Source organism: Sus scrofa, chromosome 17 (assembly GCF_000003025.6).
Source record: "Sus scrofa isolate TJ Tabasco breed Duroc chromosome 17, Sscrofa11.1, whole genome shotgun sequence".
Lineage (NCBI taxonomy): Eukaryota > Metazoa > Chordata > Mammalia > Artiodactyla > Suidae > Sus > Sus scrofa.
The window spans coordinates 48,486,290-48,509,737 of NC_010459.5; the positions used below are offsets into that span (position 1 = coordinate 48,486,290).

The window sequence follows — 23,448 nt, forward strand, 5'->3', positions numbered from 1 at the left end:
CACCAGATCCGAGCCACATCTTTGACCTACACCACAGCTCCCAGCAATACTAGACCCTTAACCCACTGAGCGAGGCCAGGGATTGAACCCGCATCCTCATGGATACTAGTTGGATTCTTTTCTGCTGCGCCACGGTGGGAACTCCTCAGAATTGATTCTTAAATCGGAGTTGATCCTCACTTTTGCCTTGGGGCCCTCACGTGCCTAGGGCTGTGGTGGAGGGACCATCACTAGGCGGGTCTCTTCGCTGCCTCCTCACCTGCTCCCAGCCCCACCTGCAAACCATTGCCTCTAAATGATGGAGCAGAGGACAGGGTCCCTCGTGGTGCCCGGCCCCACGCCCAGCTCCCCGGCACAGCTCCCGCCTCCCCCACGGCTGCCCCAGCCAGGCTCTCCTGCCTGGGTGGTCCTCAGCCTCGGTAACAAAGAAGTTTTTCTTGGCAGTGTTATTAATTAGCAGCGAAAGATGATTAGTGTCATTAACAGCCTCAAGACATTTGTATTCCGAGCTCCTTGCTGGCGGTGGGGGTGCCCTGGACAGAGGTGGGGTGGGAGCCTTAGAGAGATGGGCATGAGAGGGAGCTGGCGGGAGAGGCAGCGAGACGGAGGGAGCAGGGACGGCGTTGGCAAGAAAAAACGAAATTTAAAGTGGATGAATTATTTACTGCAGGAAACAATCCTGAACTCACTTACTCTCACTCGGAACATCCCAAACTGTAATCCGTGGCATTTTTCACATCTCCCTAGCGTGCTGAGTGATTGTCTTTACGACTAGATATCGGAGGCCAGGATCATCTTGGAGGAGATTGGCTTAGTATTGATCATGTGTGTTTTCCGCGGTTGCAGGTTCCCCTCCACCCTTGACGCTGGCGCCCCAGCTTGGATCCTGCCCCAGGGCCGGAGGGGGCTGGGGTCAGCCCCAGGTGGGAGCGGATGAGGCGGTCATGTCCCTGGCGAGCATGTGGGGCCACGTGGATGGACCTCCTGGTCCACGAAGGAGCTGAATGCCCTGCAGTTTTGGTCTCGCCCGAGCCTGGTCCTAAATTGAACCCCTGATATTTTGCCACATGGTTTCGATACATCATGTCATTACCGCCCCTCAAAACCTGCAGGTGGATGTTATTAATCCCATTTTTCAGGTAACAATAGCAGCTACTCTTCACTGACCTCCCCTACGTTCTAGGTACAGGGCTAATACCTTTCATTTATTATCTAAATGTCTTCTCACAACAGCTCCGTTTACTGAAAAAACTCAGAGAGGTTACATGGCTTGCCTGGAGTCACACAGGAAGTGGCAGCATCTGGCCCCAAACCCTGATCTCCTCACTGCCAGCACCGGGCGCGCTGGCTCCGTTGGAGAGTGATGGACACGGAGTCACGAAGATAAGGAGGACCAAGCCTCGATGAAAGGGACCAAGTGGGGCAGGTGTTCCTTCTGGGGACTTCCCGAAGCAGGCCGTGCTCAGCCCAAAGGGCCACGCGCTGGCAGCCACAGGCCGTGTCGAGCACAGGGTCACTCAGGGCTGGGGTGTCTCCAGAGCGGTGACAAAGGGAGTCTGGCCAGCTGGGAGGACACTGCCAGCCTGACTCCGGACAAGACTCCCCTGCTGCAAGACGCTGAGGGCCTTGGGGGAGGGATCTCCATGGAATCCAGGAGGAGGAGCAGAGTGCGAGAGGATGGCAGGCAGGCAGAGGACTTGCGGCAGCTACAGAACTCGGGCTCTGCAGCCATCTCTGGCCTTTACTGCCCTTTCCGGGAGAAAAAGGAGGAATCCAGGGACCAGGGCTCTACTCTTGACTGGGCTGGAGGACTTTACACTGACCCCGCTCCTCTCTGGGCCCCTGACTTTTCAATCGGTAAAGTGGGATCTCTGACTTAAGTCACTCGAAACAACTCCTTCATGGAGTTTCAGTTGATTAGGTCAGCAGCGCCTAGAAGTGGGGGCAGGGAGGATGGTAGGTGCCCAGTCTCCCCGGGCCACTCACTCCTCATCGCGAATATTAGCTCATCAGTGTGGGAGTGACCACTGATAGCACTGGTGCCCACCCACCCATTTTACAGACAGGAAAATTGATGTCCAAAAGTGCGGGCTGAGATCACACAGTCAGGGGCAGGACCGGGCATCCTGCCTCCCCAGCCATGCGCCTCCTTGGTCTGCCACATCCAGGCTGCAGAGGCAAATGGACTCTAAGGCCACTTGGCTTGGGGCTGAGGGACCAAGGGGACAGGGCTGGGGGCTGGGGGCAGGTCCTGCCATGGGGGCCATGACTCTGGCATGTGGCCACCTTCTTCTGCGAGTGTAGCTGTAAATAAGGCATCTGGGAGGACTCCCAGCCCATTAACGGGCTTAACAAGCAGTAATGTGCGACCCACACTACAAATGGATCTTTTAATAATGAATAAGCATTTATTTAACAAGTTATAACAGTTTCACCACTCTTGGGATCCTCAGAAGTCCAAAGCTCTGGCATTAACTCCTTAGACTAGTGTCCCCTGCTCATATCTTTTGTCCATTATCTTTCCTGATGGTCTGTCTATCCCTTATTGATTGGTAAAAGTTCTTCGTAGAGTATGGCTATTAACCCTTTACCTGCTATATGCACATATTTTCTCCTAAATCTGTGCATTTCTTCTTCCTTAGGTTGTATAGAAATGTAAACAGTTTATGTAAAACCTGTTTGTTTTGTTTTGTTTTCAACATTGAGGCTTCTGAGTTTTGAGAAGTGCTTATGATGGATCCTCTGTTGGGGAAATGCAAGGCAAGACCAAGACACATGTTGGGTGGGGGAGGGGGCAGAGGTAGGGTGGGTGATGCTCAGAAGAATTCAAAGACAAGAGCCCTGGCCCTGGACTGCACCTTGGGTGAGTCCCTGTCTCCTTTGGGCTTCAGTTGCCCCAACCATAAAATGAAAATATTGAAACAGACGGTCTCTCGGCTGCCTCCCACCACGAATACTCCAAGATGCGGCAAGAAGGGGACCTCCCTGGGAAGATGCTGCAGTGCATTCTGGGAAGGGTCCCAGCCATACTGTCTTTCATGCATCTCTGTCTCCCCCTGTCCCTTTCAGAGCAGAAGCTGCATCTTCTTATTGTGGGGTCCTTAACACCCTGCAGGGGCTGCCTGCCCCACAGGAAGCCCTTGGGAGAAATTCTCCAAACAGGACAGTTGATCACACCTGGAAGTGGATCCTGGCTCCATTTCGCACCTCAATCTAGAGGAGGCAGAGTGGAATGGGGTAAGAGGGTGGGCTGCCTGAGTTTGGATATTGACTCTTGTTTGTTGGCTGTGTGACCTTGGGTAAGTTACTTCATCTCTCTGAGCATCTATTTCCTCAACTGCAAGATTGGGACAAAACTTTCGAGAGGGCATCCAGTTTGAATGAAAACTGATCCAGAGGCAAGAAACACACAGTCCCTGTCACACAGTAGGCATTCAAGAAATGTCAGACCTCCGCTGTGTTCCATGGCTGACTCCAGGGCATTACAACTTGCGCTGCTAAAAAATGTTTGGTAAGGAGTCCCGCTGTAGTGCAAAAGGATTGGCAGCATTTCTGGAGTGCTGGGACCCAGGTTCAATCCCTGGCCCAGCCCTGCAGAAAGAGACCTGAAGAAAAGGAACTAAGGCAAGGTGTTGATTGGGAAGCAGGAGGTGGGGAGACAGCCAATGAGGGCTGAGGATCAAGCCCATGACCACTGTGGGCCACTGGAGCTTAACTCCGTGGGGGAATTCTGGGAGCCAGCGTGGAACTCATGCTGCAGAGTATCCACCCCCACAAAGGTGCTTCTACTCCAGCGCCTAAGAGCCAGTAGTTAAGAGCTACCCTGGGGATGTTATTCTGATCCACCGTCCAGGCAGCCAAGTGGCTCTAAAGGCCTGAGCAAGCCTCAGGCAAAGAGGTTCAGGTGCTGACAGGTGGACGTCAGCAAGTGTGCAGGGAAACGGTGAGAGCCAGGCAAGAGGGGTGGGGTCCCTGCACTTCTTCTAGAAGGGCAGGTAAAAATATCTCAAGGGGGCTGGCCCCGCGGGGCTTAAGGGAAGGATGGGGGTGGGGGCGCAGAAGGGGGTTCACTGGGACCTGGTTCTTCATCACGCGCCACGCTGGGCGCTGCCTTAAATTGATAGCTCGTCCCAAAGGGCAGGAATGTCACCTCTCAATAAGATGAAATCTTTGTCTCAGGCAGGTGGGACGACAGGAAGATTTATCAAGGCCTTGGCAAAATTAACATTTGGATGGGGACACCGCAAGAGCAGCCTCCAGAGGGGGTCTCTTTGCATTTATCCAGGCAAGTTCCTGTCAGCAGCTGGACTCAGAAAGGGCTGCCGGGTCAGCCGTCCAGCTGGCCTCCTATGGCCGGGACGCCTGGATGGACGGATGGGGACACACAGGGCAAAAGGAGATGGGAAGAGAACTGCCACCCTGGCTGGAGCAGGGAGGCTGCAGGGAGCCCCCAAGGCCGAGGCCTGGCCCTGCCACTCGCTTGCTGCAAGCCTGGGCCCCAGGTTCCCCACCTGAAACATGAGGGCCTTGCCCTCGACGCTTTCAGTTCGGGGAGTCTCCGAGACTGGGCACACGGCAAAGCGCCTCACGCACGCTGCTCCCACGCTCTTAAGAGGCTGCTGTGAACTCATCCACAGAAATGATGGCGAGCTTTGACGGGGCACCTACTATGTGTCAGGCACTGTGATACGTGCTTCTGAAAACTCGTTCCTGTAAGATAATCGCCCCATAGAGGAGGCCCTATTATTATCATCTCCATTTTGCCCGTGAACTCAGGGAAGTATTCGTGAGTGTGGGGCCCAGGAGAGATGTACCCAGGTCACCTGGTCCCCAGCCCAGGCTTTGTCCACTGGCGTCGCACTCTAGGCCCTGCTTCCAGGGCCTCTGTGGCAGGGACTTCCTGACTTCTGCCCCTGCAAGGAGGAGCGCGCTGTTAAGAGCTCGGATTCTGGATTCAGACAGACTTGGGGGGTTTGTTCTGTTTTGGTTTTTTATGGCCGCATCCTTGGCACATGGAGGTTCTTGGGCCAGCGACTGAATCCAAGCCGCAGCTGCAGCGATGCTGGATCCTTTAACCCACTGTTAAGGGGTCGGGAAATGAACCCGCGCCCCCACCGTGACCCGAGCCACTGCCATCAGATTCTTAACCCGCTACGCCACAGCGGGAGCTCCAGACTAACTTGGGTTTGAATCCCAGCTCAACCAGGTCCTCATTAAGACTGCATGAAGGGCTGCACAAGAGCCTGGGTTTCTCGGTCTGCAAAGTGGGCACGGGAGCTGCGCTGGCTTATGGGCTGTCCAGAAGACGAGATGAGGTGACTCAGGTAAAGAACCTCGTTCCAGGGTCACTACGGATCACGAACCGGTGGAGCTCGGCCCTCTCACTTCTGCACCTTCCACTCTGGACCTGCAGAGGCCTGCGATTTGCATCTGGGGGTTATCTGGGAATGCACCTGCTCTCAGGTGAGTCCCTCTCTCCAGCTCAACCTTCATGTGGGACAAAGGGCCTCCGCAGGCCTAGAGGGTACTGGGATTGAGAACCAAGTCCAGGGAAGGGGGGCGTGCAGGGAGGACAGAGGAAGGCGAGTGTTGGGTGCATGGCCTACTGCCCCATCTCAGACTTAGACACTGGCACCCAGGACACCATCTGAAAACGCCAGCCCCGAATCCTGGGAGTGCCTTAATTCTAATCCTAAAGCTAAAGGCATCTGTGGGCTAGGCCTCCGTTTCCCCACCTGCAAAATGGGCACAGGTTCCACCTCCCACCCCCACCCCAGGTTGATTTGGGTGTAGACGGGCTTTTACCATTGGGACTCCCCGCATGTGACAAACCTGGAATGTTCATCGTGGGTACTGTCCAGATGCTGAGTAGGTTCCTGAACGCCTCTGTGCCTCAGTTGAGTCATCTGTACAATGGACGGTAATGATACTTAGTGCACTGGAGGTTAGAGGCGCAGGGTCACACAGAACAGGACCCAGGAAGTGCTGTGTAGGTGACGGTGGTTGTTGTCATCGTCGTCAACACAGGTGAGGGATGTGGGGTCCAGAGAGGGGCAGAGGCTTGCTCAAGGCCACACGGCAGTCAGGATGTAACCAGGGGTCTGGGCTCCGGGGTCACAGCCACCCACACCGAGCCCAGTCCCAGCCCAGGCCCCCAGCATCGCCCCCCAACCCTGTCGGGGACGCCTCAGGCCCCACCCCACCCCCTCCCTTGCCCAGGAGTGAGAGGAGGCCCAAATCCAATTAGCCTGGGAGCTGCCTGCTGAGTGTCGCCCCTTTAATATAGCTGGAGAAGCTGCAGAGATAAATGGGAAATTAGAATTCTGCTGGGGTCCCTGAGACCTGCCCGTCGGCCCGCCCTGAGCTGGGGCTGCGGCAATTCTCTAGGGGCTGAAGGAGCTGCCTGAGCCTTCGTGGAGGGGCTGCCCCTGAGGGGTGCTGGCGAGGCCGGTTCATACCAGCCTCTCCCACCACCCATCTTCCCGAGGACCACCCACCTTCCCGCTGCCTTATCCCACTCCCTCCCCTCCCCCACGGTCCCTCTCGGTCTCCCCCAGGCCCCTCCCTTCCCAGGGCCTAAGGGCAGTGTCTGGGGCAGGGTGGTGGCTGGGAGGCGACAGGCCAGGAGCTGACCCTCAGTTCCTGGTGCACCTTCCCTTTCTCCCACCTCCTCCACCCCTAACCTGACCCAACCCAGATGCTTCCCTCTTTTCCATGGTGTAGACCCAGGGAGGGAGGAGCTGGGGTCTGGGCCACAACTGGCTCTGGGGCTGAGGCCTCCTGGGCTGGGGTCTTGGCCACTTGTGGGGCTGGGACCAGACCTGGGGGGACCGCTCTCAGGGCCCCCAAATGGGGCATCTGTGGTCCCCCTCTCTAGAGAGGTGTGGGCTGACACAGGAAGTCCCTGGTCACCCCCACTCTCTCCCGCAGTCTTCTACAGCTTCCTACCCCCTGCGGGCCTCAGTTTCCCCTTCTGTACAATGGGGAAGGCGGCAACATCCAATGGAGACCTAGGATGGGCCTGGACACACAAGGCCTAGATCCTGGGCTGCAAACGGCCCCCCTACCGCCCACTGGGCCCCGCCCCTGCCTCCCCAACTCCCTCCCTCGGGGGACACATTTGCTGCTGGGAAAGTTAATCCATTACAGTTTAAAGGCTCCGTTCCTCGCTGGCAGTAAATTACCTACTTTGCATTTTGCAGCAACAACTTAACGGTATTAATTTATTGTGCTCTGTCTTTAACAAACATCATTATCATATTGCCAGCCAGGATTATGTAAATGGGAGGGACAAGGGAGAAAGAGGCCGATTCTTGTCCCCAAAGTCACCTTGATTTATTAACTTTGGAGCCCTGCAATTGGCCAGGCCCGGGAGGCACAGGTGAGCAGGGAACCCAGGAGGAACTGGAAAGCCTGAGGAGAGAGTCTCGAGGCCAGTGGGGGCTCTCAGGGGAAGACCCTGGGAGGGAAAGATGGGCTGGGCTTAGAGGGATTTCCTTGTGCACCTTCAGATAAGCCCACTCCCTCCCTGGGCCCCGGTTTCCCCACCTGTAAAACAGGGCTTGGATTTAAGAGGCGTCTGAAATTGACAGGAATGAACTTGAGAGTCAACAACACATTCTGAATGATACCAAAGCTCTGTGTGTGTGCGTGTGTGTGCACGTGCATGTGTGTGTTTGGGGAGGAGGATGGGCTGAGTGGGGAAAGGTCTGGGACCACATGATTGCAGGCTGGGGTCCTTCCCTTGCTGTGTTCCCGGGCTCCAGTGACTGTCCACCCTCAGGCCATCTGCACCTGACCAGTGATGGGCAGATACATGGTGGGGAGATGGGTGAGCAGAGGCTGAGGAGAAAGGGGTGTGTGGGGGGACCCCTGCCTGGCTGCAGGCCAGGGGCCAGTTAATGAGCGAATCCTAGACTTGCAGGCTCTAGATGGAGAGGCTGGCTTGGGAAGGGGAGCCAGGACCAGCTCAGCCTGGGAGGCGGCAGCATTTAGCTTCTGGCCTGCCATCAGGCCTGGGGGCTGGGCTGGGCTGTACCACGGGGGCTATAGAGGGTTACATACTGGGTCCCAGCCCCCTGCCCAGAACACCCGTAGCCTGTCCTGCGTTTCCGGGGCTCCGAGCCCCCATAGGGTACTCTAGGTCGGCCTGCTTGGGGAGCTGGTGGCAGCTGGGGCCGGATGCTCCCTCCACTCACCTCTGCCCCGCCCTGCTCACCTCCTGCCTCGGGCTGGATGTGGGAGAGTCGAGACCGATTACACAGCTGGCTGCCCCCGGCCACCCTCGGCCGTTTCCCTACCACCTGCAGCTGGACTCTGCCAGGAACTCACTGGAGCTGCTTCCAAGCACCCGTGGGCTCCAGCCCAGGGTTCTGCCCCCGCCACCAGGGTCTGCTCTGGGCTTGATGGAGGCGCCAAGGTGGGGGCTGGAGAGGGGCCAGCAGGAAGGAGAGGCCCCCAGCCTGCCAGCGGTGGTGGCGTGCAGGGGCAGGTGGGAAAGGAGCAGGGTGGCGGGCATCCCCCACTGTGCTGAGGTCCCATGTCACCCCCTATCTCCTCCCATCCCTGCCGCTTGGCCCCCCCAGGGGCCTGGGGTCCCTAGCCGCCCCATTTTCCTACCTTTGCTTCTCTCCTGCATCTCTGTCTCTTGGTCTCTCCCAGCAGGGCTTTCAGAGGTGGAGGTGGCAGTGGGGAAGGAACTAGGAGCTGAGGCAGCCGAGGGGGGAGACAATTCAATTTCGAGAGTTGGTTCTGTCAATTCAGGTCGTAGCGTGATAAGAAAGTCATTTCTGTGATGGGTTTCTAATCCACGCCCTCCTGCCTCTGCATCCCGAGGCCTCCTCCTCCCTCTGCCCAGGGCCGGAGGCTGGAAGGGACCCCTGTTTCCCAACACAGAGGGGCCGGGCTCGCTCCAAATGAACCAGGCTGAGGAGCGTCTCCAGAGCTGGGGCGAAGGCCTGGGGAGCCTTTTGTAGCAAGAAGAGCAAACCCAGGAGGCATGGTGATTCCGAGTCGCCCAGGATGAAGAATCCTTCAGACGGCGCTATGAGTCACATGGCCGGGCACGGTGGTGGTGGTCTAACTGGAGCCCCACAGCAGCCCCGTGGGAGAAGCCGAAATCACCCCGTTCTGCAGCTGGGGAGAGTGAGGCTCGGAGCCGTCTGATGCCTAAAGAAACACAGAGAGATGGGTAGAGGGAAGGGCCAAGTGGAAGTGTGCTGGCTGCTGGAGCTGCTGGCGGGGTGGGGGGGGTGTTGGGGAAGAAGCGGGGATGGGCAGGGAGTGGCGGGGAGAGGTGTGCACTGGAGACGAGGAGCCTTTGCCTCACCCTGGGCTCCCTTCCAACTCACCTGCAGCAGCCAGGTAGATGGGGAAGGTGGCAGGGACTTGTCATCCTCAGCCAGCAGGTGCCAATCTCAGATCTTAAGGGGAGCAGCCCAATGGGCACCCAGCCAGGCACGAAGCCCCAGGGCAGCTTGCATTACTGCTGGCTGGGCAGGGGGCCCCAGGGATGGAGAGATGGGAATGGGGAGGAAGATGGTTCAGGAGACACAGGGGAGCCTGGGGCGTGGGTGAGGAGGCAGCCGCCACTGTCAGCAAGAGCCGGGCAGGGGGCCGTCCCTTTATTGATGCCCGACCCCCTCTCCCAAGTCCTGACATCAAAGGCATCTCTCACCTCTCCCAGGGGGCCTGGCTGGGCACTCAGGTTTCCCTCAGTTTCTTTAACAGACCCCTGGGAGCTTCCTGGGGGCCAGAGGGCATGGATTTCAGCTGGATGAGGGCTGAGCCGCTGAGGCTGGTCCTTCTTCCCTCCCTGGCCAGAAGGGCATCAGGGAGGCTCAGGGCTGGGCCAGACCTTTGTGCTTGATTCCCAGCGCCCCCCCTGGCGGGGGGGCAGACATAGAGGGAATGCAGCTGGCTGGACCCTTCTTCTGGCTTGCCCCCCACTCCCAGCCCCCCACCTCAGGGATTTAATAGGAAGCGAAGCAGCACGGTATATTTCCTATTCGCTTGCCCCACCGCCCCCCAGGAGGTTTGCTGGAGAATTGGCAAGGGATACAAAGCAAGGAAGATTCCTTAATCCTGTTTGTCTCCCTCTGCCTGCCCCCCTGCCCCTGCTGGCTCCAGAGGGCTCTTGGGAGAGACGAAGCAGGGCCAGAAAGTGGGTGGAATCCTTCGTCTTCTCCTACCTGCCTCCTAGGCTGACCCCGGTCCAGGTGCAGGTGCAATGGGGTGGGGGCAGGGCTAGATGGCACAGGCCAGGCTGGGCCCACCAGGCTGCTGTGGCAGGCTCACCGGATCAGGCAGGGGGCTGCGCAGGGCGGTGGGTGGTGTCGAGTGGGGACTTGCTTTAGCCGGCAAGCTAATCTCATTTGGTTGCTGCAGCCCGAACAACCAGGGCTGCATGCTAAGTGGCCAGAGGCAGCGGCAGGACTCAGGACAGCCCTGGGAGCGGGGACCAGACCCGAGTGCACCCAGGAGAACCAGAGGCCAGCCCCGACTTGGATGAGGAGCCACACTGGGCAGTGGCGGCGGCCGGGGGCGGGGGGCGCAGTGAGGGCGACAGCGCCTCCTGCGCAGTCAGAGGTTCCTCCCTGGGGAGGACCTGCCTGGAGATGGTGGCACCAGGGTCGTCCAGCTTCTCAATTCTGTCCTCCCCACATCCAGCCCTCCTCCTTTGGGATCCAGGTGGGTTGGTGGAGATTGGTGAGTGCGGGCCACGGGCAGGAGATGGCTGGAGAGGGAACTGGTCCAGCCTGCTCAGGAATTGTAATTGGAGAGAAGGAGCTGGTGGGGGAGGAGAAGCGCTGGAAAGGAGGTGGGGGGAGGGAGATGACAGGGGGCTGGGGAGGCTTGAGACCCAGGGCCCTGCTCATCACCCACTGCTTTTCACCTCCAGGGGCTTATTTGGAGGGAGGACAAGGGAGGCCCAGAAGGAACCCCGGCTGCTGAAAGATGACCGAGGCTAGAACTCTCATGAAATGGGTTGGGCCCAGCTTTAGCTCAGACAGCGAGGGATGGAAGTGCCAGGAATGCAGGGCCTGGGTTGGTACCAGGCTGGGAGTCCCACACTCCCCACCCTGGCTGCCACTCCTCAGGCTACCAGCACCCTCGGCCCCCTGGGAGAATCCTGGAATCGCACAGGTAGCTCCAGCCTTTGGGCAAAGATCTGTGATTCCTACATGGAGTACCGACTGCATCTCGGTGAGGGAAAGCTGCTGATAAACAGAAACCTGATGCTCACAGTCTGGGTGTCGGAGGGCCCTTATGGAATACTCTGTGACTCCGTTTCCCCAGATGCCCCTGAGGGGCGGCTGATGAAACAAGAGTCCCAGGTCCAGAGTAAAGAAAGCCCTGTTACATTTTTCAGCATCACATCCAGCACCCAAGTGGTACCCACTCCCCAATACTCAAAGCACCACAATTCATCTCCAGAGTCTGATGGACCTTTGCATAATTAATGGCTGTGCCCTCCCTTGCTGTGTGGCTGTGGGCAAATATCTTTACCTCTCTGAACCTCAGTTCTCCATCTGTAAAGAGGGGCAAGATTATTTAGCTTACAGGAATGTTGCAAGAAGCTAAACCAGAGTATAAAGATCAGCATGTGTAAGTGATAAATACAGACAGTGTCCACTATGCAATAGGTGTGCAAAATATCTCTTCCCTCCTATAGACGACCCCACCCAACACTAACTCTCAGGGGGCACCCAGAGCTCCGGACTGGGGTAAAACTCACCCAGGACTGGAACGAGCGTCTCCAACACCTGCCAGGGAAACACAAGAGATGAAATCTCTGGCCCTGAACTTCACCACCTGTGAAAGGAGAGGGCTGGGCTGATCTGTGGTTTCCGGCTTGACTCTGGGATATCAGGGGCCTCCCTTGGGGGTCAATGTCAAGCCCATAGGCCTCCAGGCCCATCTTTCCTAGTTCACCCAGACTACCTCCCTTTCACCCATAGGAAGGTCCGCAGAAGACTCTCTCTGAAAGAGTTTTAGGGGCTGCTAAGCCTCAACTGGGGGAAAGCCTCTGAACAAAGTTCAAAGGGTCTGGTAGCTCAGGGCCCCTGGAGCGGAGGTCCCTCCCCACATTCCTGCCTATGCAGACCCTCCTCATCCCCACCTGGGTCGGAGCTGACTCACCTGTCGGGGAGGGGCTGAGTGGACAGGAGAAGCGACCCCACCCCATCCCCAGGCAGCTGAGCCCAGGCCTTGGATGCCGGCTCTGTTGGCAGTTAGAGCCCCCCTGGTCGTCTAATTTAATCACAGCTGTGTGCACGGCGACTCTATAAATAATTTTTAGTGCGACATAACCATTATTTCACTAATTGCTTCACGCGCACCCCTGGCCTGTGAGATAAATTAAAGTTTGCTGAGTCAGCACCTTTGGCCGGTGCCGCTTTGGGGCTTAGGAAGTGCAGTCCAACAACTGCGTTGTTCCCATGCCAGCCTCAACTGGGCACCCTAAACTGAGGGTGCTATTCCCGTGAAGGGGACAAGGGTGGAAGAAGTGAGGAGGAAAAGAAAGGAGCTGATGAGGGTTGCCACGTACGGTTGTCCAGGTTGTAAACTGCACAATGATACTTGGCCAGGGAAGCAAGTGGAGGTTAAAATTCAGCCCATGCAATGCTTTATCAACCTGTGTGCCCTAACATGACATTTGCTTAACCCAGGAGAAGAAGGTGCCTTTTTGTAATCTGTACAAATGGCACTGCACGGACTAGTAGACCCAAACCACCCACCCAACAGGTTGTCAAGGCCACCCCTATCAGAGGGGAAGCAAAGTGGCATATGCCCTAGAGACGCCTCTCACGTTATCAACTGCGTGGAGACATGGATTCTAGGTCTCACACTGAGTGACCTTGGGCAAGTCACTTTCCCTCTTCTGGGTTATAATGATTCCACAGTTTATCAAGCACTAATCACATCTAAGGCTGGGCTTCAAACCCATCACTGGCTCTATACACCGCGCTCTTTCCACTGGCCCAGCATATTCCCAAATTAGTAGAAGTGGCTTGAAAAACAGACAAAACAAAAAGCTTCACTCAATTAAGCACACTCGGGAAGGAAGTTAAACAGGTTCCATTTCCACAGGCCTTTCCGGAGAGCCTGCAGTATCTTCCAAAGCAGCATGACTCTCAGAGGCTGAAAGAGGTGTCGCTTTCCCCGAACGTATCTGGCCATGAACCCTTCATTTTAGGAGCCTTGTCCATGCTGCGATCCTAGGTGAACCTCTGGGCTTATTTAGTGGATTTCACCTCCAAGGACAGAGAAGTCTTCCGTTCCCAGCCCGCTCGCTGCACACGGAGCCATGACTCTGGACTCAGGGCCCTTCCCCATGTGTCATCCACGAGCAGGTCTGGGTCTTTCTTCCTTTCCATGGGTGGCTGTGTCCCGAGGCCACTAGGCTCCAAGCTCCTGGAGGGCAGAGGTTGAGGCTGCTTGTTGACTGCCGTGTCCCTGGGGCTTAGCTCAGCGGCTGTCTGTTGAGTAGAGGACGACCTAAGCGGCTGAGCTGAAAAGATACCTGGCTTTGCATCCATCCCTAGGTCTCACTGGCTGTGCGACCTTGGAGCAGACGGCTGCGATGAGTCCTTCCCCATCCGAGCTCATGTCCCTGTTTGTCAAGCGGGGATCAAACACTCTTGTCCTGTTCATCCAGAAGTGCGGAAGGGCAGCTCAAATGAAACGGGTGCATGTGAAAGAGCGCTTTCGCAAGTGTGGACCTCTTGACAACCGCAGTGAAGGACTGCTCTTGTCTGTTTCCTTCTCGCCCCCCCGCACAGGGCTGGGGCCGTGATCACGGATTTAGGGGCTCGCTTCCCTCCATGCATCGTCCTCGTCCAGGAATCCTCACTGCTCTGCGATAAGATGGTGCTCTCCTTGTTTTCTTTTCTTTTTTTCCTTTTCGGTCTTTTTGCCATTTCTTGAGCTGCTCCCGCAGCATATGGAGGGTCCCAGGCTAGGGGTGGAATCAGAGCTGTAGCCGCAGGTCTACGCCAGAGCCACAGCAACACGGGATCCGAGCCACATCTGCGACCTACACCACAGCTCAGGGCAACGCCGGATCCTTAACCGACTGAGCAAGGCCAGGGATCAGACCTGATCCCGCAACCTCATGGTTCCTAGTCGGATTCGTTAACCACTGCGCCACGACGGGAACTCCCTCTCCTTGTTTTCTGAATGAGAAAACCGAGGTTGAAAGAGGCAATGCGGCTTACCCAAGGTCACACAGCTGGATTTGAGCCCAGAACCACCTGACTCCAGAACTTGCTTTTTCTCTCTGCTCCCAGCTTGTTTCCTGTGGTACAACCTGATTCTCCCCTCTCTTTATGGGCAGGGAGATAAAGTGGGTTAAGGAATGCTAGCAGCAGAGGGACCAGGGTCCCATTGTCCTGTCACTTGCTACACGCTCACAGTGACAAGGACAACCTCGCTGAGGGTCTACCCCACACCTGGCATTGAACTGGCTGTCTTATCATCACTTCCCCCACGGACTCCTCACTCCCCCATTTTCGAGATGTGGTGACGGCGGCATGGGGCATTTACGTGACCTGTTCAGCTGCGTGCAGTTGAGGAACGAGTGGCCCGAGGTGGGCTGATTCTAGAAAGTGTGTTCTTTCCCCGAATTCTCAGGTCCCTGAGAAATCTGAATAGCCAGCCGCGGTCTGGGGGTGTGTGCAGTGGCCCTTCAACTCCTTAACTTCGGGGTCACACAGGCCCTGTGGCAGCAGCTGTCATGAAGGTGTCCCCAAGGCGAGTCGTGAGCCTCCGGGCCTCTTCTCACCCACCCATCCCCGTGCCTGCCTCTGCAGCCCCATGGGCCCGGTGCCCCCGCTCCCCTTGCCTAGCGCATCTTTGTCCCCAGGTAACAGTGAGGAGAGATGGTTTGTCCAGGGTTCGTGTTTAACAACCTGGGGGACCAGGAGGAGGCAGGAAGGCAAGAGTGAAGTGGCTGCTGACAGTCAATACTGATGCTAAGCAGTTTATGCCCAAGTCTCCCTCAAAAAGCTGCCTCCAGAAGGCAGCCTCGGTGTCTCATCTCCCTAGTTGTCCCAACTGTCAGCCTGGCTGCCATGGGGACAGTGACAGGCCCATCTCCCCTCCCAGGGTGAGTCCATCACGGCCAGTCACAGGCACGCTCCTGAGTGTGGCATTCAAGGCTCCCCAGACCTGCCTCCAGCCTCATCCCTTGTTTATTCACGTATTTCAAAATATGCATTTCCAGGAGTTCCCATCGGGACTCAGTGGTAACAAACCCGACGAGCATCCATGAGGATATAGGTTCAATCCCTGGCCTTGCTCATTGGGTTATGGATCCGGCATTGCCATGAGCTGTGGTGTAGGGTGCAGACATGGCTCAGGTCTGGCGTTGCTGTGGCTGTGGCGTAGGCCGGCCGCTGTAGCTCCGATTTGACCCCTGGCCTAGGAACCTCCACATGCCGTGGGTTGCCGGTGTGGCCCTAAAAAGCAAAAACAAACAAACAATAAACCCCCCAAACACACCAGACTCCTCCAAAGACTCTACAGACAGAATTCAGGGGTCAGTGAAGTTCAAGGGGGAACAGCTACACTGCACTCATTTCTCTAAAATGCAGCCCTTCTCCGCAATTGTAGGTACCGGCGACACACGCGGTAGAGGTAGCAGTGCCTGTGCCTTGGTCACCAGCAGAAAGCAGATGTTCCCTGTCACCTCACAGTGGTTGCAGACGTTTCACAGTATCATCGACACTCATCACCGCTTCAAAATTGTGGGAGCGAAAAGAGGTGCGGCGAGATCTTGTTAGGGAATGCGTTACCAAAGAGGCACCTACATAGCGCTGAATCACACATTTGTAAATGTTTTGAAAACTGTATTGCAATATAATTGGCTTCCTTTGTGATTCCACGTATCTTCTTCTATTTAAACACGTATTTAAAAACATTATTCTGGGAGTTCCTGTCGGGGCGCAGTGGTTAATGAATCTGACTAGGAACCATGAGGTTGCAGGTTCAATCCCTGGCCTCGCCCAGCGGGTTAAGGATCCGGTGTTGCCGTGAGCTGTGGTGTAGGTCGCAGACTCAGCTCGGATCCCACGTTGATGTGGCTCTGGCGTAGGCTGGCGGCTACAGCTCTGATTCGACCCCTAGCCTGGGAACTTCCAAATGCCGCAAGAGTGGCCCTAGAAAAGGCAAAAAGACAAAAACAAACAAACAAAAACACATTATTCTGAGAAGGGATCTGTACATAGGTTTCACCAGAGGCCAGGGGTCCATGGCCCCAAATGGGTTAAGTCCTGGAGTAGAGTGATTGGAGTGGGGGCTCAGCTAGAACAGGGCCGGGGTTGGGGGGGCTCTCTAGAGTAGTGATATTTGAGCAGTAACCTGAAGGAGGCAGAGGTGCTGCCACAAGGAGCTTCAGCGTGAAATTCATTCCAGGCTGCAGGTGGACGGGCTCTGAGGTGGGAGGGAGCCAGGAGGAGGCTGGTGCGGCTGCAGCAAAGGGGCTGATGGTGGGAGAGGATGCCGAGGGCAGGGGCCGCGTCAAGGAAGGCTGCTCAAGCCTCGGGGAGGACCTGGGCCTCCATTCCCAGTGAGATGGGCGTCTGCTGCCGGGAGTTAAGCGCAGAGCCATGCTCTCTGATTTCTCAGCGAGGGGGTCACTGTGGGTGTCAGGCAGACAATGGGAGGGCTGAGCAGAGAGTCGGAGGGGGTGCCAGGCCAGCTCTCACACAAGTGAAAGATGATGTTGCCTGGACCAGGGTAGAAGTGGTCCCATTTGGAGCTATTTGAGGCTGGAGCCAAGAGAACATAGGTCAAATGAGCCGAGAACGTTCATGTCCTGTGCTTTAGTTTATGCTCTTCCCCGGGAACACACCTTCCTGCTGCGTCTGTTTCCGGGCCCAGAACTTTCCCAAGTCTCTACCCATGTGGCGGAGGCTGCTGGTCACCTATCTGGCTCCCCCTCTTCCTTGCTAACAGATCCCCAGTATTATCTGGGGGAGTAACATGCCCATCCTAAAAAGCACACATCCCAGCCCCCTTTGCGCCTCGGGGTTGCCATGGAGATATGATGAGAAGTTGTTTGGTGGGATCTCCAGGAACAGGCTTCTTATAGGAGGTAGACTCATCCTTTTCCCTCTCTTCTTCCTCTTTCTTCTTCCCTGTAACTTGGACTCGATGGTTGGAGCCTCCTCCCACAACAGCTTCTTTGAGACCAGGAGAGAAAGGTCAAGGATGTCACAGTGACCTCAACTCTGATATCCTTGAGGGCTGAACTTTGCCTCATGAAAAAAACCAAAGCCTTTATGGACTAAAGCCACTACAGTTGGATTTCTGTTATTAGCAGTAGAATAAGATTCCCATCTGATATAACCACAATCCAGCTACCTGTTACATGTCTTCGTCTAAAGAAGACGGGCCCCTCAGACTCAACGTGTCTGATGGTGGGCCTCCATCATTCTCTCAAGAAAGTCTTTGTTGGGGAACCCAGACATCTGGGAGAAAAGGCAACTAACAGTACAAGAGCTGCACCCATCCACCCTCCCACCACTCATCCATCCATCCACCCATCCATTCACCCACCCATCCATCCATCCAATCACTCATCTATCCATCCACCCATCCACCCACCCATCCATCCATCCATCCATCCACCCATCCATCTACCCACCCATCCATCCATTCATCCGTGTGCCTATCTATCAAATAAACTTTTATCAGACATCTACCACATACTGGGCCCTGTGCGAGACATAAGAGCTAGAGATATGAATAATATACTGTATTTGATGCCCATTTGCTTCTGTGTGAGCGGACCCTCTCTGTTAAGGACGAATCAGAAGCTGTAACCCATGACTGACCCTTCGCGGGAAACAGCAGGAGACGTGGGTATTCATTCCTTTTGAACCTTTGGATTTTGCATCATGTGTGTGTGTTCACTATCTAAACATGTTTTAATTAAAAACATATGTACATCTCATCTGGGTTTTCAGCATTTGCCTTACTCCTGAAAGGATTTGAGGCAGCTTACAAGAATACACAGATGAACAGAGGTGGCCGTGCTGTCAGGGTGTTTGACAGTGTCGTGGGAAAAGAGACGAGTAAACAATTCTGCACTAGGGGCAGAGGGCCACGGGAGGCCACTTACGTCCCGTCTCCAATGATCGTGGCAGCTGCACTCAGCCATGGCAATGACCTGGCACCATGGCTACCTTTGTCTCACCCCAGCTGGGTCTGAGAACTAAGATGACCACCTCTGGATAATACAGCCGGGACTCTCCTGCCCCCACTCTGCCAAGTTCAGGCACTTAGCTGACCCCTAAGTCCTTGAGTCCACATCCCAGGTCAGGGTGGCTGGAAAAAGCCTGCCCTGGTCAGGGAGCACGGATCCACCTTGCCAGCCTGTTGTCTGCATGTCTACACCAGCCCCCTGGGCCTGGGGGTGAACGCACTGAGTACAGAAGACAGCTTGTCTCCAGGGCCCTGAAGTCCGGCACAGCCAGGACCCCTTCCACAGCCCTGAACTGGGAAGCGGGGCTGGGGGCTAAGGGAAGACAGGAGCCGGGATTGCAGGCCGGCTGCCGGCCAGAACAGCGGAGAAAGCGAGGACCAGCCGGGCTGCTTGGAGAATGCGGGTCTTTTCAGAGCAAGCCTTTGAAATCCAGCAAGAATAACTTTAAACAATAAGATGCTTCTCTCTCCCCCTCGGCTGTTGCCCAGGCAACGCCAGAGTGCTCAACAACTGTTTAGTTTTTAAGAAACCAAATCTCCCTCCCTTTGGTCAGCTACCGCCAGGAAGATGAAGAGGCGGCGAAGGCGCCCCTCGCGGCCCATTGTGTGGGCACCCGGGTCAGCCGCCTGCAGCAGTGACATTTAAATCTGACGCTACATGGTATAGATGAACCCGGGGCCGCACTCCTCAATCTCCCGCCCCAGACTCCTTGCCCCTGTGTGGCTCTGGCGGTCTGTGGGGGAGGGAGGGTGGGCGGAGGTCACAGCAGAGAGGCTGACCGACCTTGGTCTGCAAGGCAGCTGGTGGCCCTGCATGGGTTTCGAGAGGCCATCTGTCCCCAACCCGCTGCATCACCTGTCTCAGGAGAGCCCTCATCAGGCCAGGGGTCATCGCATCCACTGAGGCAGTGTTGGCCCCCAGAGGTTCTCCGAAAATCCCCACCTTTGGGAGGTCTCAGCCAAGAACAGGAGCAGCTCACCTTGCAAGGGAGACTGATGCCCTTCAGCTCCAGGGGGCCTCCCACCACCCTCCAGGGGGGTGTTTTTTCTGTCCTCCCAGGTGCCAGGCACTTTGAAACGCAAATCCTTACGACCCTGCAAGGAGGTAGGTGTTTCCAGGAGCCTATTTCCCCAGAGCCGGAAACAGAGGCTCCAGACACCCACATGATAGTGAACAGGCAGGATCTGGGCGGACCCAGGCCACCCCAACTTCAGAGTCTGGTTTTTTTAGGGCCACGCCCACAGCATATGGAGGTTCCCAGACTAGGGGTTGAATCCGAGCTGTACCACAGCCACAGCAACGCCAGATCCGAGCCAAGTCTGCAAACTACACCACAGCTCACGGCAACACCAGATCCTTAACCCACCGAGCAAGGCCAGGGATCGAACCTGTGTTCTCATGGATCCTAGTCAGATTCGTTTCCGTTGAGCCATGACAGGAACTGCGAGTCTGTGCTTCTGTGTCTCAGCCCAGACTGCCTTGGTGAGACTCTGTGACACACAGTGGGGACAGAGGGCAAATCTTTCCTGGCTCCTGGGGGCTTGGCCTATGTGCTCTTCTGAAGGAGAAAACTGGCTCCCCGCTTTGCCTCCATGGAAGGGAAGTGATGAGCTTTGGGCACGTTCTGTGTCACGCTTCCTTGCACTAGCCAAAGCACAGATTTAAAACCTCACTTTTCGGAGTTTCCTGGTGGCCGAGAGGTTAAGGATCCAGTGTTGTCACCGCTGTGGTGAAAGTGCTATCCCTGGCCTGGGAACTTCCCGCATGCTGCAGGCACGGTGAAAACTCACTTTGCTGGTCTTTCAATCGGCTGTGCAGTTGTGAAGGAGGTGCTAACAGCAGCAGGCGCTTGGGGAGAACTTACCAGGTGTTCAGCAGTGTTCTGAGAACTTCATTTAATCATCGCAGGAACCCCAGATACAGGGACCATCTGGGATCATCTCTGGTTTCAGATGAAGGACTGGAGATCCAGCGTGGTGCAGTTACTGGTCCAAGGTGACAGCTGAAAGAACACTCAACATAAACCAGGGGGGCAGGTCCTGGCACACAGTAGGTTCAAAGCAGGTGCTGGCTTTCACGTCCCAGGAAAATAGACAGAGGGGCTTCTGTCTCCAGGGAAGCAAAACATGGGAGAAAGTTAAATTTAGAAAAGCCAAACCAGGTTAGAACAAGCCCCTTATCCAGCTCAGCAGCAAAATCAGGACGGGAAATTGGCTTCAGCCACAACAAAAACCTAGCCGGGCAAGCTTGACGCTGGTGAAATGAGAAAGGCCGAGCGGGGGAGGGAGGCCCGAGGCTCTGGGGCGGGAGCGCCCGACGCCCGCTCCTTTCTGCCTGGGAGTCCCGCTCCCGCACCCAGGACAGGCGGCCCTGCCCCGCCAGGAGCCCCTCGGGGGCCGCGCTGAGTCCCCAGCTGTGACGAGGCACACAGGCCGAAAGAGCGCCGCCACGAGGCTGGAAGTACCGCCCCCGCTGCCACTTGGCCACAACCCGCAGGGGCCCCTTCTCTCGGAGGAAACCGCACAATATTCCTCCGCCTCTTCCCACCTCCACCCTGAAAAAGTCCCGGTACCCTAATCACGTCCGCGCCCCACCTCCCTCCCAGATGGTTTAGCGCCGCTAAATGGTGAGCCGGGAGGTGGGATGCTGGGGTGGGGAGTTGGGGGTAATGAACTCCCATTGGCTTTTTTCACGAGATCACTGCCTTAATTTACGAGGCCGGAGTGAGGCTCATTTCCCCAGCGCGCCTTGAGTAATTAACTATTAATAAAAGCATTACTGAGTTAACCACGGGGGCATGTTTAATTCATGGGGCAGCCCTGGAACAGGACGGAGGCTCTGGCTCCGTGGGGGATTCCTCCCAGAGCAAAACACAGCCAGCGGGAGGCCGCTCCCCCGCCCCACCTCCGCCCCAACCCCGCCTCGCCACCACCAGACCCTCGGGCCCCTGCAGCGGGCAGTTCTTTGTGCCCTTAACCGGAGGGGCTGCCGGGTGACACTGCTGGCGTCACTACCCGAGGGGCTGCAGAGAGGCGGAAAACAGGGCACTGGGAAGGGTGAGTCTGGGCGGGGAGGGCTCCTGGCTGCCCTTGGGAGCGAGGGAGGTGAGTGACCCTGGGCAAGTCACCCGGCCTTTGGAGCCTGTTTCTCCTCTGGCAAGTGGGGCAGCTGATCACACCTCTCTCCTAGGGGTGCGCTGCAGGAGCAAAGAAGGATGGGAAAGGAGGTGGTAAATGACCGGGTGCTTTTCACCCGTGCGGCCGTGGCTTTAGGCCCGCCCCTCCCCCCACCTGGAGGCGTGGCAATTGCTGCGTGTTGGTGGGGAAGGGGTGAGACCTGCTTGTTCAAGAACCACCTGAGCAATTCCCATCAGGATAACTCCTGGAAACGAGTGTTTCAAAGGAGGGACCCGCCCCTCCCCCTCTTCTTAACCCGCGTGCCTCGGTGGCTAATAAGGGTGAACTGATTCCTATGGTGCTGAATCGCACCATCCCCGTGTTCACTCACTCCTGTGTCTTTGCATCTACTCTTGTCCCTGCCAGGTACTCCTAGCTCCTGTTGTCTGCTTGGCGACTCCTGTGCTGTCTTCAAGTCTTACTTTGAAAGGATCAGCTGCTTCTGGGAATCTTTGTTCTCCTCCTGCCCCAGGCAGAATTGGTTGCTCCCTTTTCTGTGCTTCTCATAACTCATCTATTATGGCATCTGTCCATCCACCCACCCACCCACCCATCCGTCCGTCTTCACTAAGAACCAGTAGTGTGTGTCTCTGACCATGGTGGACGCGTCCAAGTTTTGGACAAGTCCGGCTTTCCCTAGACCAGTGGTGGTTCATCTTTTGGGGTGGCGGCAGGAGGCGGTGGTCAAGGAACCCTCCGCCAGGAAAATGCACCTTGTGCCAGGAGTTGCTTCCCTCTTCACGGATCCCTGGTTGTGCCTGAAACCAGGCTGTGGACCCTACATGTGGTGGCTGCTGACACGGGCTGCTGATTCTTCTCTGGGAATGGGACTTGTTCCCCCAGCCCGTGGAAGCATGGCTGGAAGGCAGCCTTCAGCTGTCAGCCCTTTGGGGAGATTATCTTGATTGGAAGAAAACTGCCTCATCCAAGGTCACACCTCTTTCCAATGACAGATCAATGAGGACGTGCAAAGGCCCGAACCCCACCCCGCTTGAAGCTCAGCTTCTCCCTCTGCTGAACTGTCGCCTCCTTTCCACAGGTGTTTTTCCCAAGACCACTTTCTAAACAACATCTTACACGGGGATCGCCACCTCTGTGTCTACTTCCCAGGGAACCCAATGGATTTAAAAGCCCTGCAGAAGTTTCTCGAGGACAGCAACGGCATCTTAATGCCTTCTTTACCTCCAGCGGCTCTCACTGGGCAGGGCGTGTTGTAGGGGCTCCAGAAACATTTATTGAATGCACTTGAATGCATTTTCTCCTGCTTCCTCGTCTGTCCCTCTGTTGTCCCAGCAGGAGAGTTCTCGTCAGATACCTAAGAGAAACAGGTGGACCCACTGGCAGGATGCCAGCCGGACTAGGACTGTTTCTGGGGAAATATACTAGTTGCCAACGAAACTGGAAATAACCATGGGAACAGAAGTCAAGCTAATGGGTTGCTGTGAAGCAAGGTCAAAGCGGCCGGGCTGCTGTCAGGGCTGTGGGATTAGCGTGAAGGCTCAAGGGGATGGCTGGGGGGCTGGAGGCTGGCAGGGATGGGTGGTGGTGGTGGGGGGGGACAGCCTTTTCTTGCAGGGCCAACCATTAGAAGTTAGATTGTTCCTCGGAACCTGGAAAACCCCCCTTTTCCACGACTGGAAATTCCTTCACGGAACAAAAATCCACTGAGGGTCTCTGCTGTCCCAGGCCTTGCAGCAGGGAGGGTGACCTCAGAAGGCCGGGACTCCAATGCTTGCTCCTCTGCTCACTTGCTTTGTGTCACCCAGGTAAACTATGTCACATCTCCGTTGCTGACATTTGCTGAGTGGTTATCACTGTGCCCAGCATGTGCTAACTGCTTCACATATGCAATTTTATGTTCAAAACAGTTTTGTTAGAAGACAGATATACACACACACATATGTATATGTAAGCTATATTATTAACTAATAATATATATTATTCCATTTTTAAAGGAAATAGGCTCAGAGAGGGTCAGCAACATGCCTAAGACACACAGCTAATCTCAGGGCTTAGAGGAGATGTGACGCCAAGTTTGCTGAAGTCTGAGGTTGTGTTTTA

The 23,448-nt window shown here is 56.1% G+C and overlaps 2 long non-coding RNA genes across 2 annotated transcripts; one reads left to right on the forward strand and one right to left on the reverse strand.

The window, feature by feature from the left end:
• LOC110257379 lies at window positions 136-1,323 on the forward strand. Its single transcript, XR_002339926.1, has 3 exons — window positions 136-419; window positions 847-1,139; window positions 1,234-1,323. It is a non-coding gene; the product is annotated as an uncharacterized LOC110257379 (long non-coding RNA).
• LOC106506701 lies at window positions 5,282-21,378 on the reverse strand. The gene is made up of 5 exons (XR_002339925.1): window positions 20,076-21,378; window positions 11,738-11,765; window positions 8,620-9,168; window positions 5,833-5,906; window positions 5,282-5,417 (listed from the first exon to the last, which is right to left on the reverse strand). It is a non-coding gene; the product is annotated as an uncharacterized LOC106506701 (long non-coding RNA).